The sequence below is a fragment of the Caretta caretta genome, chromosome 14 (assembly GCF_965140235.1).
Source record: "Caretta caretta isolate rCarCar2 chromosome 14, rCarCar1.hap1, whole genome shotgun sequence".
Classification (NCBI taxonomy): domain Eukaryota; kingdom Metazoa; phylum Chordata; order Testudines; family Cheloniidae; genus Caretta; species Caretta caretta.
Window position 1 is genome coordinate 30,773,674 of NC_134219.1, and position 24,874 is coordinate 30,798,547.

Here is a 24,874-nt window from a genome sequence, read left to right on the forward strand (position 1 = left end):
ACTGCAGCATGAGCTAAGCAGCCAGCCTCTGCAGCCAGCCACCGTAACAGAGTCACATCCTCTGCAACTCACACCAAGAGGGGGGCATGTGACATGTGCTGATTAGTGGGTTGCACTGATATGGACTTTCCTGGTCTGTCTGCAGTTTCGATGTCTCTGCAGAAACATGGGAATCCTTCAGGATCAGAGAGGGCAGAGATTAGAGAAGCTCATTTCATAGGTGCTGATGGGGTATTCTGCTATCCTCCCCCCAACTCTGGACATCTCAGGGACACAGTCTAAGCTGGGAGTTTACACCAAAAAGAGAGAAGAAAGGACGAATTCTTTGCCCAGTGAAAGAGGCTGGTGGGAACGCGAAGATCAGGGCCTTGGTATCAGCATCATAAAACGTCACCTGCCCCGCTTCATAGTCCAGATAGACCCCAATCTTTCTGGGGCTCTGACTCAGGGACAAGTTGGTAATAGGGGAGGTGTAAGCTCGGTAATACGCCCCCAACTGCTCCATAGCCCAGACTCCCACTTTGGGCTTCAAGTTGACCTTTCCCATTCTCTTCACAGACTCTCTGGCGACCCCTAGACACACATTCCCCCCCTCCTTCAACGCCAGCTCCCAGTAATGTCTGCCCGAGGTGAATGCCTCACAGCCCAGGGCAGGGAGAAACGATACATCTTCTACTCTGAAATTGTTGTATGGATTCTGCCATCTCATGCTTTTCTGATCCTCAGACACGATGAGCCAGGGATTTCCTGTGTCTGGATCCAGCATCACATTTTCTGGAGAGCAAATGAGAGAGAAAATCAGAGCATCAGAAGCAGAGCTCGGCCCTGGGGAAAGGGTTGATCGTGCCAGTGACAGAATTTGCCCCAGCTGGAGGGTGACTCAGAGTATCTCCTTCCTCCAGGATTTACCCGGCTCTGAATAGAGGCAGCTCTGAGATCTCATCAAAGTGCAGGGGAGAGTCACTCCCCTGGCAAGGATGGGTCAGTGACAGAGCAAAAGGGTTGGCATGCCAGGCCTGAGACTTCAAATCTTTTCCCTCCTGCACCCCTCTCTTCCTGCCTGACAGCGCACAGTGCACCCTAATCCTTTGTGGTGTTCGCCCCCATGCAAAGTGTTGGGAGTCCAACTTCCCCTGGAATAGTGATGTGGGGCTTGATGCTCAAAAGGAATTAGGCACCTAAGTCTCAGTTTTGATTCCACGGCACTGCCCCAAATTCCCTGTCAAATGCTTTAGACACCTAAAGTCACTTAGCACCTACGTTTTTCAGAGTAAAAGATCCCTAGCTGCCTAGTTTCTGCTGCTCCTGTGAGAGACCCTGTTCAACTCCTTTCTCCCCGTCAAATAGAGAGCTGGACTTGAACCTGGGTCTCCCAGCTCTCAGGCGAGTGTGCCAACCACTGGGCTAAAAGTTATAAAGCAGCTGCTGCTGCTGACACCACTGCCAGCCAGATTTGGAATGGTGTCAGCTCCAGTAGGTAGCCTCTGTGCACGACTCCTGGATCAGGCCCCGCATGTGAGTTAGGCAGCGGAATGCCTCTCTTCCCTCTCTCTGAGAATAGCTCTGGGGCTGAGGGAGCAGACGGGCAGCTGGAGGCCCACAGGGAGACAGCAGTGCTCACACCTAGAGATGGACCCACAGTGACGAGGGAACTTTTACTCTGAAAAACGTAGGCGAGTGACTTTAGGTGCTTGCTCGGTTTCTTGCTAAATGAGCACTTGGCGCCTAATTCCAAGGAGGTTCCCGGCTTGAGAATCACAAGCAGAGATGGGACCTTTCTGCAGGCTGGACTTGGCTTATCTCTGTGAGGGGGTGGGGCTTAGGACACCCCCCTCTCATCAGCCTCCCCCAGCGGCTAGCCTACACTCCTTGCTTTGGAGCATGGCATTCTTAGGCACCCATCTCTCTCCATTTACTGTACAGGAGCCTTGGTGCCCAAGCAATTGCAGGGCTTTTTTCCCAAGCACCTAAAAGTTCGGCGTTGTGATGCTGAACTGGGACTTGGACCCTCTCAAGCGTCTTTCCCCACGTCTGCTTGGCAAAGGGGAATGAAGGACCACAGATGCAGGGCCCCACCATTCTGGAGCCCATCAGAGCAGTCAAGCATCCCTGTTCAGGAGAGAACTTAAGCAGGTGCTTAAATGAAGCAGGCCATTTCCTGAATAGGGCTGGACTGAAGCATGGGTTCCAGTGTTTTCCTGACTCGGTCCTGAGTCAGTGCTTGGAGCTCCAGGGCCTGTCAGCCCAACAGGTGACCACAGCTATGCTGATGCCTAAACTGCCTGAGCTGATGAAGCAGATCTTGGGGAGCCTCAGGAGAAAACCCTAGGAATACATAAGGACGTTCATCCTCAGTGCTAGAAAAGTACATAACCCCCGGGGAACCATAGCAAGCTCCTCAGTACCTGCCGTGACTGGCAGGCCCCATGGAATGTATTGGAAGGCCGCGAGTACCTGGATTGTCTTATGAGGTTCACAGAAGCTGCAGAAGCTTGGGGTGGGGGGGCTAGAGGAGGGGACCCTCATTTCTGTGGACCTCACTCCATGTGGGAGACTGTGCTGGGGGGTGCACTTGTGTCCTGTTGGTGAGCTGTGAATTTTCACTAGTAGCCCAGCAAATTTCCTAAGGTTCCTCAGAGCCCCAGTTCAGCTCAGCTCAGGCTTCCATGCTGCCATTTCCATTTCAACATTTAATCACTTTTAAAACAGGGCGGCAACATTCAGAAGTTTGATCCTGTGGTTCAGATCTTGACTAGAGGAATCTGGCCAGCTGAATTTTAATCTTTTCCCACCATCCACTCTCAAGAGGGCATCCCGCCAAAAAGTGTTAGATTAATTGGATAAATTTCCTAATTGGGTTGATTACCTTGTGTTTGTTTTTAATTAGAGCTAGCTGAAAAATGGTGGGTGCACATGATATTGTTTCCTACTTTTTGCTTTATTGAATTTTTATGCTTGTTTTTCTACCAGAAAATCCAGGGAGACACAAAGCATTATTTATCCTCAGTTCAGGATAACATTCACATGCAACTGTCCCCACTCCCCGTTGGCCCCAGGAATTACCTTTGTCCAGCCTCCATTCTGACACCAGAGTCTCTAGAGGATGAAAAAGGTGAGAGAGAGAGAGGGGAGATCTCAGGATCTGATCAGTAGGTGACAATCATTTTGTGATTTAATATAACTTTTGGGGGAGATGCAGACAGAGCTATCCTTATTAGTAATTGTTTATTAATTATTACTTCTCATGTGATCGGGCCTGAGGACCCCAACAGGGAATTACGGCCCTCTTGTATTAGGCTTCGTGTGAACAGTTCCCTGCCCAAGAGAGCTCAGAACGTAGGAATCCGGACAATACACAGCAGCCGAGTACACTGACAAACAGGATCACATTGGGGGAGCGGTGGCAGCCCAGACCGCTTCACTAACATTCAAAGAAGCTACTCTGTTGAATTCTATAGACATTACCAAGCCTCTATCTCCTGACATCAAATAGCTGGACAGCACCGTCAGTGCAGGGATCAGGGTGGGCTAGCTGATGGTACCACCCACACAGTATGGCTCCCTGTTACCCTCTCTTGGTGCTGGGCCGCATACAGAGGTTGATGATCCTGCAACAACAGCGGCTAAGAAAACTGGATCTCTGAGCTCAGGCTGCAGAGGCTCATTCTATCAGCTCCAGAGGTGCCACATTTAATCCCCACCACCAGGCTGTTCAGGGGTGTTGTGTTGTCAGCATCTGATTGTTCCCCTCCCCCTCGCTCACCCTTTTTCTTTACAGTGTCAAGTCTGGACAGTCTTTCCCCGTTGCTGCCTGGCTGATCACTGAAACTTTCTCCTGTTGCCTCCCTCACAGTCCTCTCACTTCAGCCAGACTCCACACCCACTCCCCATGCTACCCAACTCCCCACTCGCTTCTCCGCAAGCTCTCAGCACCATAAAAATACTACAATGCCTACTAATCAAAATGCTACAGCATCTACCCACTCACTCAGAGTGACAGCACATTTTCCATGACATCTTCAATTCCAGCAGGTGAAGGCAAATCGCTCCCAAGTCTCTTTGAGCTGATATTAAAGTCTCTGGGTGAAATCCTGGTCATAGAATATCAAGGTTGGAAGGGACCTCAGGAGGTCATCTAGTCCAACCCCCTGCTCAAAGCAGGACCAATCCCCAATTTTTGCCCCAGATCCCTAAGTGGCCCCCTCAAGGATTGAACTTGCAACCCTGGGTTTAGCAGGCCAATGCTCAAACCACTGAGCTATGCCTCCCCCCCCCCCCATTATAATCAGTAGAAGTTTTGCCATTGACTTCAACAGAACCAAGATTTAACCCTCTGTGTCCTGCTGTAACCAGCACAGAATATTATCAGACAGTAACAAATGGTAAACTAACCATCGGGGCAGATCGCTTTTCATCACCACAGACACATCCTTACCTGCAGATCTTGTCTTCACTTTTGCTCGTGACTCACAAACATTTCACATAGGAAAGCCCCAGATTTTTTTACCTTTGAAGTTCTTCAGAATGTTGTGCAGAATTCTGGTCTTTTCAGAGAAATCCCAGCTGCCCCATTTAAATTCAGGAGAAAGACTCACTGGATTCTCAAATGTCCTCTGTCTGCCTCTAGAGAAAATGACCCGCAAAATTCATCATCATTGGATTGTTCAATTGAAATACATCAAAGCTTGAGGAGACACCCTGCACCTGTCTCTCGCTGGTGAGATCAAAAGGAGAAAGGTTGGAAGCAAGGAATCCCCTACCCCCTCATACAGTTGCAATCCTTGATCTTTCCTAGTGAGCAGTTGTTCAACAAACCATCTCTAAAAAACTTTTTTTTTAAATTGTGTTTGTGGGTAAAATTTAAAAAAACGTACCTAAGTGACTTTCAAAATTACAATTTTCTTTTTATTTGTTCTGGGGTTTGTCCCCCATTCCCTCCTTTCTCTCTCCTTTTTTAACCTTATACCACTGAATGCCATAGGTGCCGACTTCCCCTCTTTCCCATGGGTGCTCAACCCGCCCTCTGCTCCCGGGCCCACCTCCACTCCACCCCTTCCCTGCCCCCATTCTAACCCCTTCCCCAAAGTCCCTCCCCCAGTTCTGCCCCCTCCCTGCCAATATTCCAACTCCTTCCCTAAATTCTCACCCTGGCCCCGCCTCCTCCCCTGAGCACCCCACGTTCCCGCTCCTCCCCCCACCCAGAGTGTGCTAATGCTGCCAAACAGCTGTTTGGCGGCGGCCGGGCCGGAAATGCTGGGAGGTAGGCAAAGGAGCAGGGACACAGCGTGCTCGGGCGAGAGGCAGAGGTGGAGGAGATGAGGTGGGGTGGGGGGTGAGGGGAGCTTGGCTGCTGGTGGGTGCAGAGCACCCACTAATTTTCCCCCGTGGGTGCTCCAGCCCCAGAGCACCCGTGGAGTTGGTGCCTATGTTGAATGCAATTTGTTTTCCATTTGCCAGTCTAGTTTTTCAAATCTTCCTCAGCTTTGGAAAATCTACAGAGTGGCAAAAATTAAAATGAAACTCTGTAGCTCTTCCAAAATATAGAGAGTTTTGAAATCCAAAATGAGAGGCCATTTTAAGATGGAGCACACTTTTTGGTGGACTAATTTCCTGCATGAATAATTTCAGCCCGCTGAACTTTTTGGTGTCTGTCATGGAAAGCAGCTGGGAAGCAGCGAGATGCAAGGAGGAGGCATTTTAAGGGGAGGTGCATGTACCCACTAAACAATGAGCAGGGGGATAGTTTCCACAACAATCTTATGGGGCTCCCTTGTGATACCAGGGTTCCCATTTGCCCCAGGGAGGAGAGGTAGACTCAGGCGGGGACAGATTCTGAGTCTTAGGCCTGGCCCAGCTGATCCTTTCACTCTGGCACTGACCCGTCTCTGTCGGGGAGGGAATCTCTCTGCACTGTGCTGAGATCTCAGAGCTGCTTCCAAGTCAGAGCTGGGTTAATCCTGGAGGAAGGAGATTCCCTGAATCACTCTCCAGCTGGGGCAGATTCTGTCACTGACATGATCAGACTCTCCCCCAGGGCTGAGCTCTGCCCCTTATGTCTTATTCTCTGTCTCTCCCCACAGACAAGTACTGGGGACAAGGAAGGAGAGAACAAGAATAGGAGAGAGGTTAAAGGTTAAAAATTAGGGAACCAGGCGGGGACACTGAGTAGAAAACCCCAGCCAGTGCCCGCTGCTCTCCGTCTCTCCGCAGTGAATGCAACTCTGGATCCAGACACAGCTCAGCCTACACTTATTGTATCTAAGGAGGATGGGAAAGGTGTGAGACGGGGGCAAACTGCAGGATCTGAACAACAATCCCCAAAGATTCCTGGCTGATTCCACTAGCTCTGCCACTCTGTAGCAAGGTGGAGAAGTTTTGAAAAGTGTCACGAAAGGGAAAAAAGAAAGAAAAACTGAGAAATGAACAAAACAGTCACAACCCTGGACATCATTTGTTTTATGGCACTAGGTTATGAAAAAGAAAAAAGAAATAAAAGGAGAGAAAATACGGGTGGGGGTAAAACAGATATTCAGAATTTCAGTGTTTTTAACGAAAATCAGTTGTGTGGAAAATATTCAAGAGTAAAAAATTATTTTGTGTCACACTCTGCAAAATGGAAACATCCTCTTGGGGGAGCGAGCAGCAGCCACTTACCCGCTCAAGGTGCTTCTGATGTCCTAGAAGGGGAAGAGAGAGAAAAAAGGGAGCTCAGTCCCATGCCCCACACTGGGCATCCCTCCTGTGCTGGAGGGGACCACCTTGGCATCACTAGTTGAGCTGCACATGCCATTCTCTGTAGCTAGCAGCTTTTGAAAGTCCCAGTGAGCATCTAGCTGCACATTCAGATAACTAAATACCTTTACAAATTTGGCCCCTGCTGTCCAAACCCCTTCCAGAGTCGACAAGAAGGAGGCAGAGTGAGAAGGAGCCATGTACTTGCTCCAGGCACTTGTGATGTCCTAGAAAGGAGAGAGAGAGAGAAAAGAGAGCTCAGTCCCACATGCTACTCACTGGGGACTCCTCCTGCTCGGAGGGGACTCACTTGGACATCACTAGCTATATGCAGTTCCCTGTAGCTAACAGCTTCTGAAAGTCCCACTAAGCACCATCTGCACAGCTATAGGCTAAATACTGTTATAGCCTGGGTTAAACCTCACTGGAGCTGGTAAATGCAACTGCCACCCGTCCTTTGAGATAACTGCATGGGAGATGCAAGATCTTAGGAATGTGGAAACTTGAAAAAGATGATTATATGGAGCTGTGCCATGGGATTACTCATAAACTTTTGTACCTGTAAATGTTCTCTGTATCTTTGTAAGCCAGGGATTGTATTTTGTCTCTATGGGGGAGAGTAACCAAGCTCCCCCGGGGAACTAAAATCAATGGGGGCTAATTCCTTTCCATCCTGGGACAGGTTAACCACTCCAGAGATGTCCCACCTCCAGGGTGAATTGCACAGATTGGTTCAGACCAGGTTCAAGAGGCCCAGCAAAGAAAAAAGCTTGTGATATAAAGGGGCAGCCTGAACTGGCTGAGAGTTTCCCTAATTTTAATCAAAAAATGACATGACATTGCAGCCTAAACGGCAAAACCCTGCTAGAAGGGCTGGACGTTGCCAAGATCTCCCCATGACAGATGGGTGAGTTTAGGCTCATTGTTTTTTTATGATAGGTTTCCTCGGTCTGAAAATAAATGTACTGCACTGGGTGCAAGCCAGCTGGTCATGGGTGACCCTGTCATTGTCAGAGGGTGCGAAGTGCAGTGCTGAACTAAGACCAGACCTGCTGGGGTAGGTGCAGTGAATTGCAAGGGGACTGCAAGCCTAAACACCTGGTCTGGAGGGAGAGGAACATGGGTTCCTGCCCAGAGAGAGGTGATGGCTGAAGGTCTGAGACCCAAAGGGCTACTCTAGAGGAGGCCACGGAAGGGATGGAGGTGCCGTTAACCCTGGAACTGTGACAAGTCGTAGGACGTCACTGAACTCCTTTATGGAAGCAGGAAGCTAAATGAGAGGGGCCTCCAACCACCGGGGAGCACGTGTCCCCACCCAAAACAAAGACAAATGTGAGGTCACTCAGGAATTGGAACGATGCAGGTGGAAGGGATTCACTGGGGATATGTTGGGTAGAGGGCTGTGTGTGTGAGTGCGTGTGTGAGTGAGAAACAACAGACACACCACACAGAGAGACAGAGAAGGAAGCTCCAGACACAGCCTGAACAAGTACTGGAAACATGGCCCTGAGGAGCCTAGGAGCCGCAGCTTTTGGGGCTGAGTGCTGGCTGAGAGAGGCTTGGAGTTGTGAGCGAGGCAACTATCTCCTGTTGTTGGATTCTCTCCTCCCACCAACGCACCCCACTCCACCTCACCTCACCTCCCCTCCGGGGAAGCAGGACTTTGTACATTTTTTGTATATAAGCAGGATTGCATCAAAGGAATACCTGACTCAATCTCCGGTTTCTGTTTCCAGAAGGAACAACACTACAAGACCCTGAATTTCTGGCCAGCCACTAGGGCCAAAAGGGGTAACAGTACCTTTGTAAATGTGGCCTCTAGTGTCCAAGCCCCTTCCAGAACCGTGGAGAATGAGGGGGAGTGAGAAGGAGCCTCGTACGTGCTCAAGGTGCTTCTGACGTCCTAGAGGGGTGAGAGAGAACAGGGAGCTCAGTCCCACATGCTGCACACTGAGGACCCCTCCTGCTCTGGAGCAGACTCACTTTGATACTCCCAGTCCAAGTTCCAGCCCAAGTCCCCTGAAGCCAGTAACTTTACACACAATTGGCAGCTTCATTTCATTTTAATATCTTAGTTCCTCGAATTCCCGTTCTCTGTGTGATGTTTGACCTTGCGGTGAACTTTTCTCCAAAATTGTTTCAAGAGGCCCCTCCCACACCCATCAGTGGTGTGTGCATATCTCCCAGAGGGGTGAAATGGAGCTACCCACATGCAGTAAGCTGGAATGCAGAGTCCAAGGTACATTTCATTTCTAGGATTTTACTACCAGCGAGAATCTGGGTGACAACAAGGAACACAGGAACCAGGAGTTACTTCAATTCAGCGTGCTGCAGGACGGAGGATGGGAAGAGAATGCAACAGCTCAAGGCTATTAGCTTCCAGGAATACCCATTTTGTGGAATAAGAAATCTTGCAATTAAAAATTGCACATGTGTAAGAAGGCTGACCACCCTGGAAGAGACTGGGCCAGAAACATCTGTCCAACAGGACAGCTATGAATCTGTTACTCTTCATTCAGAAAATAAAACAGTTTACTTTACTATGATAATCCTGGATGCCAATACCAATTTAAGAGAGCTTCCTTCCCTGTGCAGGGAGCTGGGACTAACACACAGTCTCACCTGTAGGATTTCACTCGCTGGCTGCTGGCACTTCCCCTCCAGCTCACTGATCAGGTGGTCAAGACGGGATATTTCTTCTGTGATTTTGGCAATATAGTTGTTCTGCCTCTTTAAAATGTCCTTGTTTATCTCATTCAGCTGGGCAAGCAGGAGTAGCTGTTTTTCCTCCACTAATTGGCACACTTGCTGAACTTCAGACACAATCTTCTGCCTCTGGGTTTCTGTCTGTTTCTGCCATAAGCAAATGTGAAAGAAGGAAAGGGCAGTTGAGGAGCAGGAAGAGTCATGTGAAATTCTACAAAGCCTTTTGTGAGCAGTGAGCAGCATTTCATTCAATCCCTAACAACTCAACACTTGGCATAGGGTATGTCTACACTACGAAATTAGGTCGAATGTATAGAAGTCATTTTTTTAGAAATCGTTTTTATATAGTCGATTGTGTGTGTCCCCACAGAAAATGCTCTAAGTGCATTAAGTGCACTAACTCGGCGGAGTGCTTCCACAGTACCGAGGCAAGCGTCGACTTCCAGAGTTCCCGCAGTCTCCGCCGCCCATTGGAATTCTGGGTTGAGATCCCAATGCCTGATGGGGCAAAAACATTGTCGCGGGTGGTTCTGGGTACATATCGTCAGGCCCTCCCTCCCTCCATGAAAGCAATGGCAGACAATCGTTTCACGCCTTTTTTCCTGTGTTACCTGTGCAGACGCCATACCACGGCAAGCATAGAGCCCGCTCAGCTCACTGTCACTGTATGTTTCCTGGGTGCTGGCAGACGTGGTACTGCATTGCTACACAGCAGCAGCAACCCATTGCCTTGTGGCAGCAGATGGTGCAATAGGCCTGAAAACCATCGTCATCGTGTCCAACGTGCTCCTGGCTGCCTTGGTAAGGTTGGTCAGGAGTGCCTGGGCAGACATGGGCACAAGGACTAAATTAGGAGTGACTCGACCAGGTCATTCTCTTTAGTCCTGGAGGCAGTCGTATTGTACCATCTTATGGTGAGCAGGCAGGAGATGAGGATGGCTAGCAGTCCTACTGCACCGTCTGCTGCCAGCCAAAGATGTAAATGATAGATGGAGTGGATCAAAACAAGAAATAGACCAGATTTGTTTTGTATTCATTTGCTCCCCGCTCCCTCCCTCCGTGAAATCAACAACTGACAATCGTTTTGGTGAGGTCTGTCGGGGCACCTTGAAAACTTTAATGGAGATTCAGTCCTGCCTGAAGTACCAGAGGGAGGGATATTTTAGTGGGTTGAGCATTGGCCTGCTAAACCCTGGGTTTTGAGTTCAATGCTTGAGGGGGCCATTCTGTGTGACAGTTGTTTTTGTTTCTCCTTAATGTAAAGCCATCCCCTTTGTTGATTTTAATTCCCTATAAGCCAACCCTGTAATCCATGTTGTCAGTCGCCCCTCCTTCCTCAGAGCAACAGCAGACACTCGTTCGGCGCCTTTTTTCGGTGCAGATGCCATACCACGGCAAGCATGGAGCCTGCTCAGATCACTTTGGCAATTAGGAGCACATTAAACACCACGAACATTATCCAGCAGTATATGCAGCACCAGAACCTGGCAAAGCGAAACCGGGCTAGTAGGTGACGACAGCATGGTGACGAGAGTGATGAGGACGTGGACACAGACTTCTCTCAAAGTACGGGCCCTGGCAATGTGGGCATCATGGTGCTAATGGGGCAGGTTCACGCAGTGGAATGCCGATTCTGGGCCCGGGGAAACAAGCACAGACTGGTGGGACCGCATAGTGTTGCAGGTCTGGGACGATTCCCAGTGGCTGCGAAACTTTCGCATGCGTAAGGGCATTTTCATGGAACTTTGTGACTTGGTTTCCCCGGCCTTGAGTCACAAGAATACCAAGATGAGAGCAGCCCTCACAGTTGAGAAGCGAGTGGCAATAGCCCTGTGGAAGCTTGCAACACCAGACAGCTACCGGGAATCAATTTGGAGAGGGCAAATCTACCGTGGGGGCTGCTGTGATGCAAGTAGCCAACGCAATCAAAGATCTGCTGCTATCAAGGGTAGTGACCCTGGGAAATGTGCAGGTCATAGTGGATGGCTTTGCTGCAGTGGGATTCCCTAACTGTGGTGGGGCCATAGACAGAACCCATATCCCTATCTTGGCACCGGAGCACCAAGCCAGCAACTACATAAACCGCAAGGGGTACTTTTCAATAGTGCTGCAAGCACTGGTAGATCACAAGGGACGTTTCACCAACATCAACGTGGGATGGCTGGGAAAGGTACATGATGCTCGCATCTTCAGGAACTCTGGTCTGTTTCAAAAGCTGCAGGAAGGGACTTTATTCCCAGACCAGAAAATAATGGTTGGGGATGTTGAAATGCCTATAGTTATCCTTGGGGACCCAGCCTACCCCTTAATGCCATGGCTCATGAAGCCATACACAGGCAGCCTGGACAGTAGTCAGGAGCTGTTCAACTATAGGCTGAGCAAGTGCAGAATGGTGGTAGAATGTGCATTTGGACTTTTAAAAGCACGCTGGTGCAGTTTACTGACTCGGTTAGGTCTCAGCGAAACCAATATTCCCACTAAAAAGAGAAGGAGTACTTGTGGCACCTTAGAGACTAACAAATTTATTTGAGCATAGGCTTTCGTGAGCTACAGCTCACTTCATCGGATGCATTCAGTGGAAAATACAGTGGGGAGATTTATATACATAGAGAACATGAAACAATAGGTGTTTCCATACACACTGTAACCAGAGTGATCACTTAAGGTGAGCTATTACCAGCAGGAGAGCTGGGGCGGGGGGGGGACACGACCCTATTGTAGTGATAATCAAGGTGGGCCATTTCCAGCAGTTGACAAGAACGTCTGAGGAATAGTGGAGGGTGGGGGAGAAACATGGGGAAATAGTTTTACTTTGTGTAATGACCCATCCATGCCCAGTCTCTATTCAAGCCTAAGTTTATTGTATCCAGTTTGCAAATTAATTCCAATTCAGCAGTCTCTCGTTGGAATCTGTTTTTGAAGTTTTTTTGTTGAAGTATTGCCACTTTTAGGTCTGTAATTGAGTGACCAAAGAGATTGAAGTGTTCTCCAACTGGTTTTTGAATGTTATAATTCTTGACGTCTGATTTGTGTCCATTTATTCTTTTACGTAGAGACTGTCCAGTTTGACCAATGTACATGGCTGAGGGGCATTGCTGGCACATGGTGGCATATATCACATTGGTAGATGTGCAGGTGAACGAGCCTCTGATAGTGTGGCTGATGCGATTAGGCCCTATGATGGTGTCCCCTGAATAGATATGTGGACACAGTTGGCAACGGGCTTTGTTGCAAGGATAGGTTCCTGGGTTAGTGGTTCTGTTGTGTGGTGTGTGGTTGCTGGTGAGTATTTGCTTCAGGTTGGGGGGCTGTCTGTAAGCAAGGACTGGCCTGTCTCCCAAGATTTGTGAGAGTGATGGGTCGTCCTTCAGGATAGGCTGTAGATCCTTGATGATGCGTTGGAGAGGTTTTAGTTGGGGGCTGAAGGTGATGGCTAGTGGTGTTCTGTTATTTTCTTTGTTGGGCTTGTCCTGTAGTAGGTGACTTCTGGTTACTCTTCTGGCTCTGTCAGTCTGTTTCTTCACTTCAGCAGGTGGGTATTGTAGTTGTAAGAATGCTTGATAGAAGTCACCTACTACAGGACAGGCCCAATAAAGAAAATAACAGAACGCCACTAGCCATCACCTTCAGCCCCCAACTAAAATCTCTCCAATGCATATCCTGCTGGTAATAGCTCACCTTAAGTGATCACTCTGGTTACAGTGTGTTTGGTAACACCCATTGTTTCATGTTCTCTATGTATATAAATCTCCCCACTGTATTTTCCACTGAATGCATATGATGAAGTGAGCTGTAGCTCACGAAAGCTTATGCACAAATAAATTTGTTCGTCTCTAAGGTGCCATAAGTACTCCTTTTCTTTTTGCGAATACAGACTAACATGGTTGCTACTCTGAAACCTGTCAATATTCCCACTGTTATTACTGCTTGCTGTGCGCTCCACAATATCTGTGAGAGAAAGGGGGAGATGTTTATGGCGGGGTGGGAGGTTGAGGCAAATCGCCTCGCTGCTGGTTACGCACAGCCAGACACCAGGGAGGTTAGAAGAGCACAGGAGGGCGCAGTGCGCATCAGAGAAGCTTTGAAAACCAGTTTCATGACTGGCCAGGCTACGGTGTGAAAGTTCTCTTTGTTTCTCCTTGATGAAACCCCCCGCCCCTTGGTTCACTCGACTTCCCTGTAAGCTAACTAACCTCCACTCCTCCCTTCGATCACCACTTGCAGAGGCAATAAAGTCATTGTTGCTTCACATTCATGCATTCTTTATTAATTCATCACACAAATAGGGGGATAACTGCCAAGGTATCCCAGGAGGGGTGGTGGAGGAGGGAAGGACAAGGCCACACAGCACTTTAAAAGTTTAAAACTTTAAAATTTATTGAATGCCAGCCTTCTGTTGCTTGGGCAATCCTCTGTGGTGGAGTGGCTGGGTGGCCAGAGGCCCCCCCACCGCATTCTTGGGCATCTGGGTGAGGAGGCTATGGAACTGGGGGAGGAGGGCGGTTGGTTACACAGGGGCTGTAGCGCCGGTCTGTGCTCCAGCTGCCTTTCCTGCAGCTCAACCATATGCTGGAGCGTATTAGTTTGATCCTCCAGCAGCCTCAGCATTGAATCCTGCCTCCTCTCATCATGCTGCCGCCACCTTTCAGCTTCAGCCCTCTCTTCAGCCCGCCACTTACTCTTTTCAGTCTGCCATCTCTCCTCCCAGTCATTTTGTGCTTTCCTGCACTCTGACATTGTCTGCCTCCACGCATTTGTCTGTGCTCTGTCAGTGTGGGAGGACAGAATGAGCTCAGAGAACATTTCATCGCGAGTGTGTTTTTTTCGCCTTCTGATCTTCGCTAGCCTCTGGGAAGGAGAAGATCCTGTGATCCTTGAAACACATGCAGCTGGTGGAGAAAAAAAAAGGGACAGCGGTATTTAAAAAGACACATTTTATAGAACAATGGGTACACTCTTTCACGGTAAACCTTGCTGTTAACATTACATACATAGCACATGTGCTTTTGTTGCAAGGTCACATTTTGCCTCCCCCCACCCCCAACGTGTGGCTAGCCCCTCCCCCTTCCCGTGGCTCACAGCGGGGAATATTTCTGTTCAGCCACAGGCAAACAGCCCAGCAGGAATGGACACCTCTGAATGTCCTCTTAAAGCACCCTATTTCAACCAGGTGACCATGAATTATATCACTCTCCTGAGGATAACACAGAGAGATAAGTTTCAGAGTAACAGCCATGTTAGTCTGTATTCGCAAAAAGAAAAGGAGTACTTGTGGCACCTTAGAGACTAACCAATTTATCTGAGCATGAGCTTTCGTGAGCTACAGCTCACCATAAAGAACAGATGTTGTTTGAATGCCAGCAAACATACACTGCAATGCTTTGTTCTACAATGATTCCCGAGTACATGCTACTGGCCTGGAGTGGTAAAGTGTCCTACCATGGTGGACGGAATAAGGCTGCCCTCCCCAGAAACCTTTTGCAAAGGCTTTAGGAGAACATCCAGGAGAGCTGTGAATGCCAGGGCAAATTAATCATTAAACATACTTGCTTTTAAACAATGTATACTATTTTAAAAGGTACACTCACCAGAGATCCCTTCTCTGCCTGGCAGGTCCGGGAGGCAGCCTTGGGTGGGTTCAGGGGGTACTGGCTCCAGGTCCAGGGTGAGAAACAATTCCTGGCTGTCGGGAAAACCGGTTTCTCTGCTTGCTAGCTGTGAGCTACCTACAACCTCATCATCATCATCTTCCTCGTCCCCAAAACCTGCTTCCATGTTACCTCCATGTCCCTTGAAGGAGTCAAACAACACGACTGGGGTAGTGGTGGCTGAACCCCTAAAATGGCATGCAGCTCATCATAGAAGTGGCATGTTTGGGGCTCTGACCCGGAGCGGCCGTTCGCCCCTCTGGTTTTCTGGTAGGCTTGCCTCAGCTCCTTAAGTTTCACACGGCACTGCTTCGGGTCCCTGTTATGGCCTCTGTCCTTCATGCCCTGGGAGATTTTGACAAATGTTTTGGCATTTCGAAAACTGGAACGTAGTTCTGATAGCACGGATTCCTCTCCCCATACAGTGATCAGATCCTGTACCTCCCGTTCGGTCCATGCTGGAGCTCTTTTGCGATTCTGGGACTCCATCATGGTCACCTGTGCTGATGAGCTCTGCATGGTCACCTCTGCTGATGAGCTCTGCACTCACCTGCAGCTTGCCATGCTGGCCAAACAGAAAATTGAAATTCAAAAGTTTGCGGGCCTTTTCCTGTCTACCTGACCAGTGCATCTGAGTTGAGAGTGCTGTCCAGAGCGGTCACAATGGAGCACTCTGGGATAACTCCCGGAGGCCAATACCATCTAATTGCGTTCACAGTACTCCAAATTCGACCTGGCAAGGCCGATTTCAGCGCTAATTCCCTTGTCAGGGGTGGAGTAAGGAAATCGATTTTAAGAGCCCATTACGTAAAAAAAAGGGCTTCGTCATGTGGACGGGTGCAGGGTTAAATCAATTTAACGCTGCTAAATTCGACCTCAACTCCTAGTGCAGACAAGGACATAGAAAGAGGAGATTTTTCTGTAGCCTCCCAGCTGGCCAAACTGGTCATAAAGGTTAGAGCAATTTTTTTTTTTTTAAATTTTCAGACTTAGCCCCAAGTCTCCTTTATCACCAGCCTCCTGAAAACCACTTTCTTCCAATAGCAGGAAAGTTGACAAGAGGGAGGAAGAGTGACTCAGAATTGGATTGCAAGAGAAAGGCAGTAACACAAAAACATTTGCCAGGAATCAGTGATTAGCACAGGTCAGGAATTTTTCATCTAATCATTTTGTTTGTTGTTGTTGTTGAAAAATGTAGTCATCAAAACCAAAACTGTTTGTGAGATGGGGTCAGATGTGACAAACAAATTTCCCAACTCAGACAGATTCAAAATTGTCAATATTTTGTTTTGACTTTTTAGAATGAAGAAATCTGGTTTAAAATGACTTCATTTTTAATTTAAGCTAATTTAGACTGAGTTGTTTTTTTGTTTTTTTTAAAGGGAGAAAAGGTCAAAATTGAAACTAAATGTTTCACAATTACTGAGTCAAAAGACATTTGATTGACCCAAAATGGGAAAAAAATATTTTTTGGTTCATGAATATTTTTGAGATTTGACTTTTCATCGCATGGGAAAAAATCTCAAATACTCAAAAAATATTCAGGAGATAGGAAGACCATTTCCCAGCCAGTTCTATCAGTGATGCTCCACACACATCCTACAGAAAAATGTGCACAGCCAAGGAGACACGAAGGGCCACAATGTCTTAACACCCACTCTTGTGCTTTCAAGTCTCCGGATACATAATTTGTGGTACACAAATTATTGGGGACCATCGGACTCAGATTTGCATCCAGGCAGTTCAAGGAAAGCAGAGGTGCTGGTTGACTGCATCCAGGCAGTTCAAGGAAAGCAGAGGTGCTGGTTGACTGTCTAATCACCTGATGCAAGAACAAGAGACTTGTGGGGGTTCAAATGTGAGTTACACAGAGAGCTCAAGATTGTGGCATGACATACCCTGCAGTTAGGTGGGTGTGAGAAGGAAGAGTCTGACAAAACAAGGTAATATCAGAGACAAACCCAAATTGTTGGAACAGATGGCGAAATCCCATCCCCACACCAGCTGAGACCATTTCACAGGCACAGTTGTAGTCAGTAGATGCGTGCAATTTGGGGTGCAGAAATGTACAGGCTGGATTGAAAATGTATATTGGAGATAACCCTTCACCATCACGATAGTATTGAAATAAGAAGATGCCTCATGCTTGCCTGAATATAGCCCCTATGGAGGTGAGACTAGAGTTTCATTTCCCATCCCTCTCCACAGCTAAAACCCTCACCTACTCTCTCATCATCTAATGTCTTGATTACTGCAGCATCCTTCTCTCTCTCCTTGACAACTGTAGTCTTTTCCTGCTCGTATCCATTCAGAATGCTGCTGCAAAGGTCATTTTCCTAGCCTGTCGCTTTGAGCATGTTACCCCTCTCTTTGCACCCCTACACCAGGTCCCCCTTTTTCTGTTGCATCAAACATGAGCTGCTTGTCTGTAGTTTCAAAGCTCTTCACACCCATCCCCACCCTATGTATAATCTTTCGCTGCACTTTCTTCCATACTGACCCTCATGCTTGGGAGAAGCTCCCATAAACATCCACAAAACTATCTCATTATCTTCCATAAAAAACCTCCTTAAAACTCTCCTGCTCCATGATGGCTACAAAAACACTTGGCGAGGGTTAGGCTGCTGATGTGCTGAGACCGTTGATGATCACACTGAACAATATTGTCCCACTGGTCCCTTGTACTCCCCAGTCTGTCTGTAGCCAGCTGTTGTCTCTGGTTTTACACTTAGATTGTCAGCTCTTTGGGGCAGGGATCATCTTTTTGTTCTCTGTTTATACAGCACCTAGCACAAGAACAGTTTATATAGCAACAAGAACAATGTTCTCCCCACACAGCTAAGATGGATAAAAAGGTGGCCAATCTGGGCCCGCTGGCTGTCTTTCTAAAACGTCTGCTACAGCTCCAACATAGGCTTGGTGCAGAAATCACTGAGTGAGGTTCTCAGACCTGTGTCATGCAGGAGGTCAGGCTGGATGATCATAATGGTCCCTTCTGATCTCAATATCTAGAATTGATGAGATGGCGATTTTCATTATGTTGGCATTGAGTCCTCCCAGCCCTATGGAATCCCAGGGAGCCAGGAACTGAGACCAGATATGGAACTCATCATCTCCATGGCAGTTCCCAGGGACATGATCGGATCACCAGCTCTGCTGGGGGAAGGAGAGTCCTACAGCAGCTGCACTCACTGCTGAGCTGTAGGGATGTTGGCAGGTCTGATGAATGCTCAAAGGATGAGATGTTCCCCTAACTGAGAACCCTGTGATCTAGGTTCACTTTCTCCATCCCGCTGTTTGCCTTATTCATCAAACATTTCTGTGTGTCTCCATTAAACCAAAAGGGAGTTTACTTTTCAAAGAGAAATAAATAAGTAATAATATTGTACAGAGCGGAACATGTTACTCACTGTAATTTGATAGTACTCAAAATAACCACACTGTTGGTAATGACCAGGGCTATATCCATTAGTGCAGTGTTTCTCAAACTGTGGTCTGTGGACCACTGGGGGTCCACGAGGGCACTCCAGAGGGTCTGCTGGCCTCACTGGTCAACTCCTCCCTCTCCCTCCAAGTGCCTCCTGCATGTTGGGGAACGGCTGATCAGCGGTGTGCAGGAGGTGCTGGGAAGGAGGGAGAGGAGTGGGGATGGGGTGAGCTCAGGGGAGGGGGCAGAAAGAAATGGGAAGACGAGGGGAAGGGGTGAAGAGGGGGCAGGAAGAGGTGGGGTGGGGGTGGGTTCTTGGGGTAAGGGGTGGAGTGGGGGCAGGGCCTGGGACTGAGCAGGGGCTCGGGGGTCCACGAAAAATTTTAAATCAAAATGGGGGTCCTCGAGTGCTAAAGTTTGAGAACTGCTGCATCAGTGAGTAACAAGAGCACTTACCAGCAGCTTCTGGGTTTTCATTTCCCCACTCCGTTTAAAATCCAGAACGTCATCTCGCTCTTTCTTCAAAAACTCCAGTTGTCTCTGAATGTGAACCTAGGAACAGAAAAGTTATTTTGCTTTGGTTGCACTTTAGGTTCCTTGTTTCCAGTTATATTTATATTTTCAGGGTATCTCACATCAGTAACATGATATATGAGCAAAATGTGGATAAAAATGGCAAATGAAGCTGGCTTACTGGCATGTTCAGCCAAGTCCATACAATCCCAAAGATGAAAGAACTCAACAGTATACAAAAAATATAGAGGCTGAGATTTTGAAAGCAGTGCAAGGGACACAAGGCTACATTCCCAGAGGGGACTTAGGTATTGCAATTCTGAGCATTATAGCACCTAACTTTTAGATACCGAGAAAGCCAGTGCACTCCACAAACTCTGAACTGGGCCCACATGATCCCTATACAATGCATGGGGAAAGAAAGGCACCTAAGCTGGGATTCAAAAAAGCCAGCATGCTAGGCGGGGAGGCACCTAAGGTAGCCAATGGGAGATGCCAAGGACAGGGGTGTGTCCTAAACGCCACCTCTCTCAAGGAGTTCAGTACCTAAGCCCTGGAAAATGGCTGTGGAAAATCCACATGCTGAGCGACGCAGTTACACTGACCGAACTCCCAGCGTACATAGTGCTATGTCGATAAGAGGGCTTCTCCCGTTGAGATAGCAACAGCCCCTCGGAGATGTCGAGTGCCTACACCTTTGGGAGCTCTCCTGTCGGCATAGGTAGCATCTTCACTAGCGCTACTGCGGAGCAGCTGCACCGCTGCAGTGCTCTAAATGTAGACAAGCCCTGAGGTCTTGGTGCCTGAAGGCAGCTCCCTCTGTCTAGGATTCTCAGTGGCAAGCCCTCTTTTGGAGTCAGGTGCATAAGCTGATTCTTGCAAGAATAGTGGTAGTGCCTGCTTGACTCCTCACTAAACAGCTGAGGGGGAAAGAGGAGGAGGAGGACGATGCCATCCCTTCTAAACTCATAGGCTGCCATTTCTTACTAAAAATTGCTCATCCTCTCAGTTAATCAATTGGCACTTTTATCAGTTGAGTTCACAAGTTTGGAGGGGAAACTCATCTTTAGCCTTAGCCTGGAATCGCCTGCCTAATTTGAGGACTTGGCGCTGGTCTACACTGCAAAGTAAGGTTGGCTTAACCATGTTGCCCTATCGACCTAGCTACCCTCTCTCAGTGTATGTCTACACTACGAAATTAGGTCGATTTTATAGAAGTCGATTTTTAGAAACCGATTTTATACAGTCAATTGCATATGTCCACAATAAGTGCATTAAGTTGGCGGAGTGCGTCCTCACTAATATCGCTATCATTGACTTACAGAGCGGTGCACTGTGGGTAGTATCCCACAGTTCCCGCAGTCTCTGACGCCCATTGGAATTCTGGGTTAAGCTCCCAATGCCTGATGGGGCAAAAACATTGTCGCGGGTGGTTTTGGTTAATTGTCGTCAGGCCCCCGTTCCCTCCCTCCCTTCATGAAAGCAACGGCAGACAATCGTTTTGCACCTTTTTTCCTGGGTTACCCGTGCAGACGCCATACCACGACAAGCATGGAACCCGCTCAGCTCACCATCACCGTATGTCTCCTGGGTGCTGCTGGCAGATGGGGTACTGCATTGCTACACAGCAGCAGCTCCTTGCCTTCACTGCAGATGGTGCAGTAGGACTGATAGCCGGCGTATGTCTCCTGGGTGCTCCTGGCAGACCTCGGTGAGGTCGATCAGGGTGGCTGGACAGACATGGCGCTCCTCCTCTTAGGGCACCAAATGGGAACCAGAGACTCCAGGTCATTCTCTTCTTTAAGTTTCGTCTCATGGAGATTCAGTCCTGCCTGGAATATCATGCAAGCTGGAGGCGTCTTCCTCAGGCTACTCTCCCAGCCAGCAGCACCGCGTGGTCACACCTACCCCAGCCTACCGCTTGCTCCCATGGCTCATGAAGCCTGGACAGTAGTGAGGAGCAGTTCAACTATAGACTGAGCAAGTGCAGAATGGTGGTAGAATGTGCATTTGGACGTTTAAAAGCTCGCTGGCGCTGTTTGCTGACTAGGTCAGATCTCAGCGCAACCAACATTCCCATTGTTATTGCTGCTTGCTGTGTGCTCCATAATATCTGTGAGAGTAAGGGGGAGACGTTTATGGTGGGGTGGGAGGTTGAGGCCGATTTTGAGCAGCCAGACACCAGGGCGATTAGAAGAGCACAGCAAGGTGTGTTGCTCATCAGAGAGGCTTTTAAAACCAGTTTCATGACTGGCCAGGCTTCGGCGTAACAGTTGTGTGTGTTTCTCCTTGATGCAAACCCACCCCCTTTGTTGATTTTAATTCCCTGTAAGCCTCTCCCCTCCCCCCTTCAAAATAAAGTAACTATTGTTTTGAAACCATGCATTCTTTCTTTATTAATTTTTTAAAAAATGAGGTAGCCCGGGTGGGGTGGGGGAGGAGGGAAGGACAAGGCCACATTGCTTACTGTAGCTACACTAAACTTCAAACTGTTTGAATGACAGCCTTCTGTTGCTTGGGCCATCCTCTGGAGTGGAGTAGCTGGGTGCCTGGAGCCTCCCACCCTCAGTTGTTGGGCATCTGAGTCAGGCAGATATGGAATATGGGGAGGAGGGTAGGCGGTTATACAGTGGATGCAGCGGGGGTCTGCACTCTTGTTGGCTTTCCTGCAGCTCCAACACACACTTCATCAAGTCCGTTTGCTCCCCCAACAGACGCTTCATCATGTCCATTTGCTCCCCCATTAGCCTCAGCATCGCGTCCTGCCTCCGCTCTTCGTGCTCACTTAATTCTTTCCTGGCCTCTGCCACTGAATGCTTCCATGCATTAAGCTGTGCCCTATCAGTGTGGGAGGACTGCATGAGCTCGGAAAACATGTCATCGCGAGTGCGTTTTTTTTGCCTTCTAATCTGCGATAACCTCAGGGACGGAGATGATAGGGGGAGCATAGAAACATTCTATGCTCTACGATTCTGGGGGGACTGCATGGTCACCTGTGCTGCTGAGTTCGCCACGCTGACCAAACAGGAAATGAAATTCAAAAGTTCCTGGGGATTTTCCTGTGTACCCGGCTAGTGCATTGGAATTCAAAGTGCTGTCCAGAGCGGTCACAATGGAGCACTCTGGGATAGCTCCTGGAGGCCAATACCGTCGATTTGCGGCTGCACTACCCCAAATTCGACCCAGCAAGGTCGATTTTAGCACTACTCCCCTCATCAGGAAGGAGTACAGAAGTTGATTTTAAGAGCCCTTTAGGTCGACGGAATGGGGTTTTGTTGTGTGGACGCAGTCATTTTTAAATCGACCTAATGCAGTTAAATTCGACCTAACCCCGTGGTGTAGACCAGGCCTCAGGGAGGTAGATTTACAAGAGCTCCTTCCACCACTGCAGGAAGTGTCCACACTACAGCAGCATGGTTGTGCCACTTTGCAATTCTTGTGCTGACATACCCTTGCTCTGTGCAGTAGCTTCCTCTTTTCAGCTCCATTACCTAAATTGCCCTTCAGAGCTTGTGACTCAAACCTCACTTTACACTGAACAACTTCAATTCTCTAGAGAGGCTCCCCTCCCTCCACACACCCCAGTGAGAAATGGATTGGAAAGGGCTCCAACTTCTGAAAGATGTTTTCCACTATCATACACCTTTGAATCCTACATTTTCTGCCTATTTTGCCACTTTACAGTGTAAGCAGTGTCAGGATGAGCTCCACCCTGACATCTGGTGGTGAGGTGTGGCAAGTTGTGGAAAAGAACTTCAAGGGCCGATCTCATTTGCATAGGCACACCCACCCTCCCTAGAATGAGGCCATAGCTGCCCAAATGGTCACTTTGGCTGCTGTGGGATCCCCAGTGTCTCTGTTATTGGGGCAGGAAGAATAAATTGTTATTACCCTGATTATGGGAACTGTGCTTGGAACAGTACTTGGCCTTTTGTTATGATGGAGGGACTCACCATCAACTAAGTAGCACTCGCTAGGCAAGGGACATGGGTTCCAAAACTCTGTGAATTGAGAGAGGCTGGGGACAAGTATTAATACTTGGTGAGGGCCTTATGTGCTAATTGCACTTCCTCCTCTCTCCACTGTGGAATATCAGAGCTAATTTTGATCTCATTAGAAATCTAGTTACAGGCTGCTGAGCTCACTTTGGGCTAATAGTGTGCCAGCACTGAGGCTCCTCTACTACAAGCTGAACTGACTAAGAGCTGAAATCACTGAGTATTGTGTTAAGTAGTGGGGGAGCCTGAAGATATATTGTGGAGCAGTTTGCGGGACGGCTGGAGTGCCTTGTGGACAGGCTGGTGGAGCAGTTCATAGGACAGTGGGAGCGGCTGGTGGGACGCGGAGCAGTTCACGGATTGGCTGGACAGCAGGAGCTGCATGTGGGCCGCGGAGCTGAGCGAAGCAGTTCGTGGGGCAGCTAGCGGAGCGGAGCGAAGGCCTGTGGGGCGGTCAGCTTCAGATCATGTAAGGTGCCTCTTACCTCTGCCCCCATCTCCACCCAGGTTGGGAGGTAAAGCTCTGTAGATAAACTTTTGAACTCGGGGGCTGCCCTGACCAGGGACAGAGACTTTTGGGTCATTGGACTTTTGGGACTTTGGGTGATTTGGGGTTGCTGGACTCAAGAACCAAAGGCAAAGGACACACCCCAATTTGCTTGGGGTGGGTTTTTTTGCTCATGGGTTGTGTTATGAATCCTGTTGGTGGTATTTCCCCAACATAATGCCACATTGTTTCTCTCTGTTATTAAAAGGCTTTTTGCTACACTCAGACTATGTGCTTGCAAGAGGGGAAGTATTGCCTCTTGGAGGCGCCCAGCGGGGGTGGTTTATATTTGTCCCAGCTCACTGGGTGGGGGCTCGAGCCGGTTTGCATTGTGCTATTGGAATGGATCCCCTAGATATTGAACCCGGCCCTTGTTGCTGCCAACTCTGATGGGCAGAAGGGTTACAACAGTATAACTTTTCCTTTTATAGGATCGTTTGCATATGCAGTGCAGTTGGGGGATAGTAACTATCAGAGCAAAGGAAGAGAAATGTGTCTGCAAAAAATCCAAAGCTACAGAGATTTCCTACCTTGTAATTTTGGGCAGCTTCTTCTATGGGAACCACAGTGTGAGCTCTGTTTTCAGAGTAACAGCCGTGTTAGTCTGTATTCGCAAAAAGAAAAGGAGTACTTGTGGCACCTTAGAGACTAACCAATTTATTTGAGCATGAGCTTTCGTGAGCTACAGCTCACTTCACCGATGAAGTGAGCTGTAGCTCACGAAAGCTCATGCTCAAATAAATTGGTTAGTCTCTAAGGTGCCACAAGTACTCCTTTTCTTTTAGTGTGAGCTCTGTGATCCCAGGAGTCTCTGCAGATTGAACAAATTAGATTTTGATCCTCTTCACAGAACAGTTTGAGAGCCTCCTGGTGTTTCTCACACTCTCTCTTGCCTCCTGAATCTTTTGCTGCCTGTAAACTCAGCTGTTTGGCTATTTCCACAACATTTGCCAGCACCCAGTTTGGCTTGAAGTTTCTGTGCTGAGCAATTTTCCTGCACTGAGGGCAGGAGAAGTTTGTATCTGACTCTCTCCAGTACCGGGTGATGCAGGCTCAGCAGAAATTGTGCCCACAGCGTATAGACACTGGATCTTTGAAATAGTCCAGACAGATAGAACAAGTAGCTTCATCTTTGAGGCTTTCCACGGGGTTCTCTGCAGCCATAGCTCCCTAGGACAGTGTAACAGGGTAAGGTTCAATTTCCTGTGCTCAAAAATATGTCCTGCCTATAGCAGCAACTGGGTGTTTCCCTTCCTGGAACTGACTCATGTTTATTTTGCTGAATCCAGGGGGGAATTTAGCT

At 48.4% G+C, this 24,874-nt stretch overlaps 1 pseudogene; it reads right to left on the bottom strand.

Annotated features, from left to right (window-relative positions):
- Window positions 1-265: 265 nt before the first annotated feature.
- LOC125621509 (tripartite motif-containing protein 10-like) lies at window positions 266-24,735 on the bottom strand (annotated as a pseudogene).
- Between the last annotated feature and the right edge of the window lie 139 nt (window positions 24,736-24,874).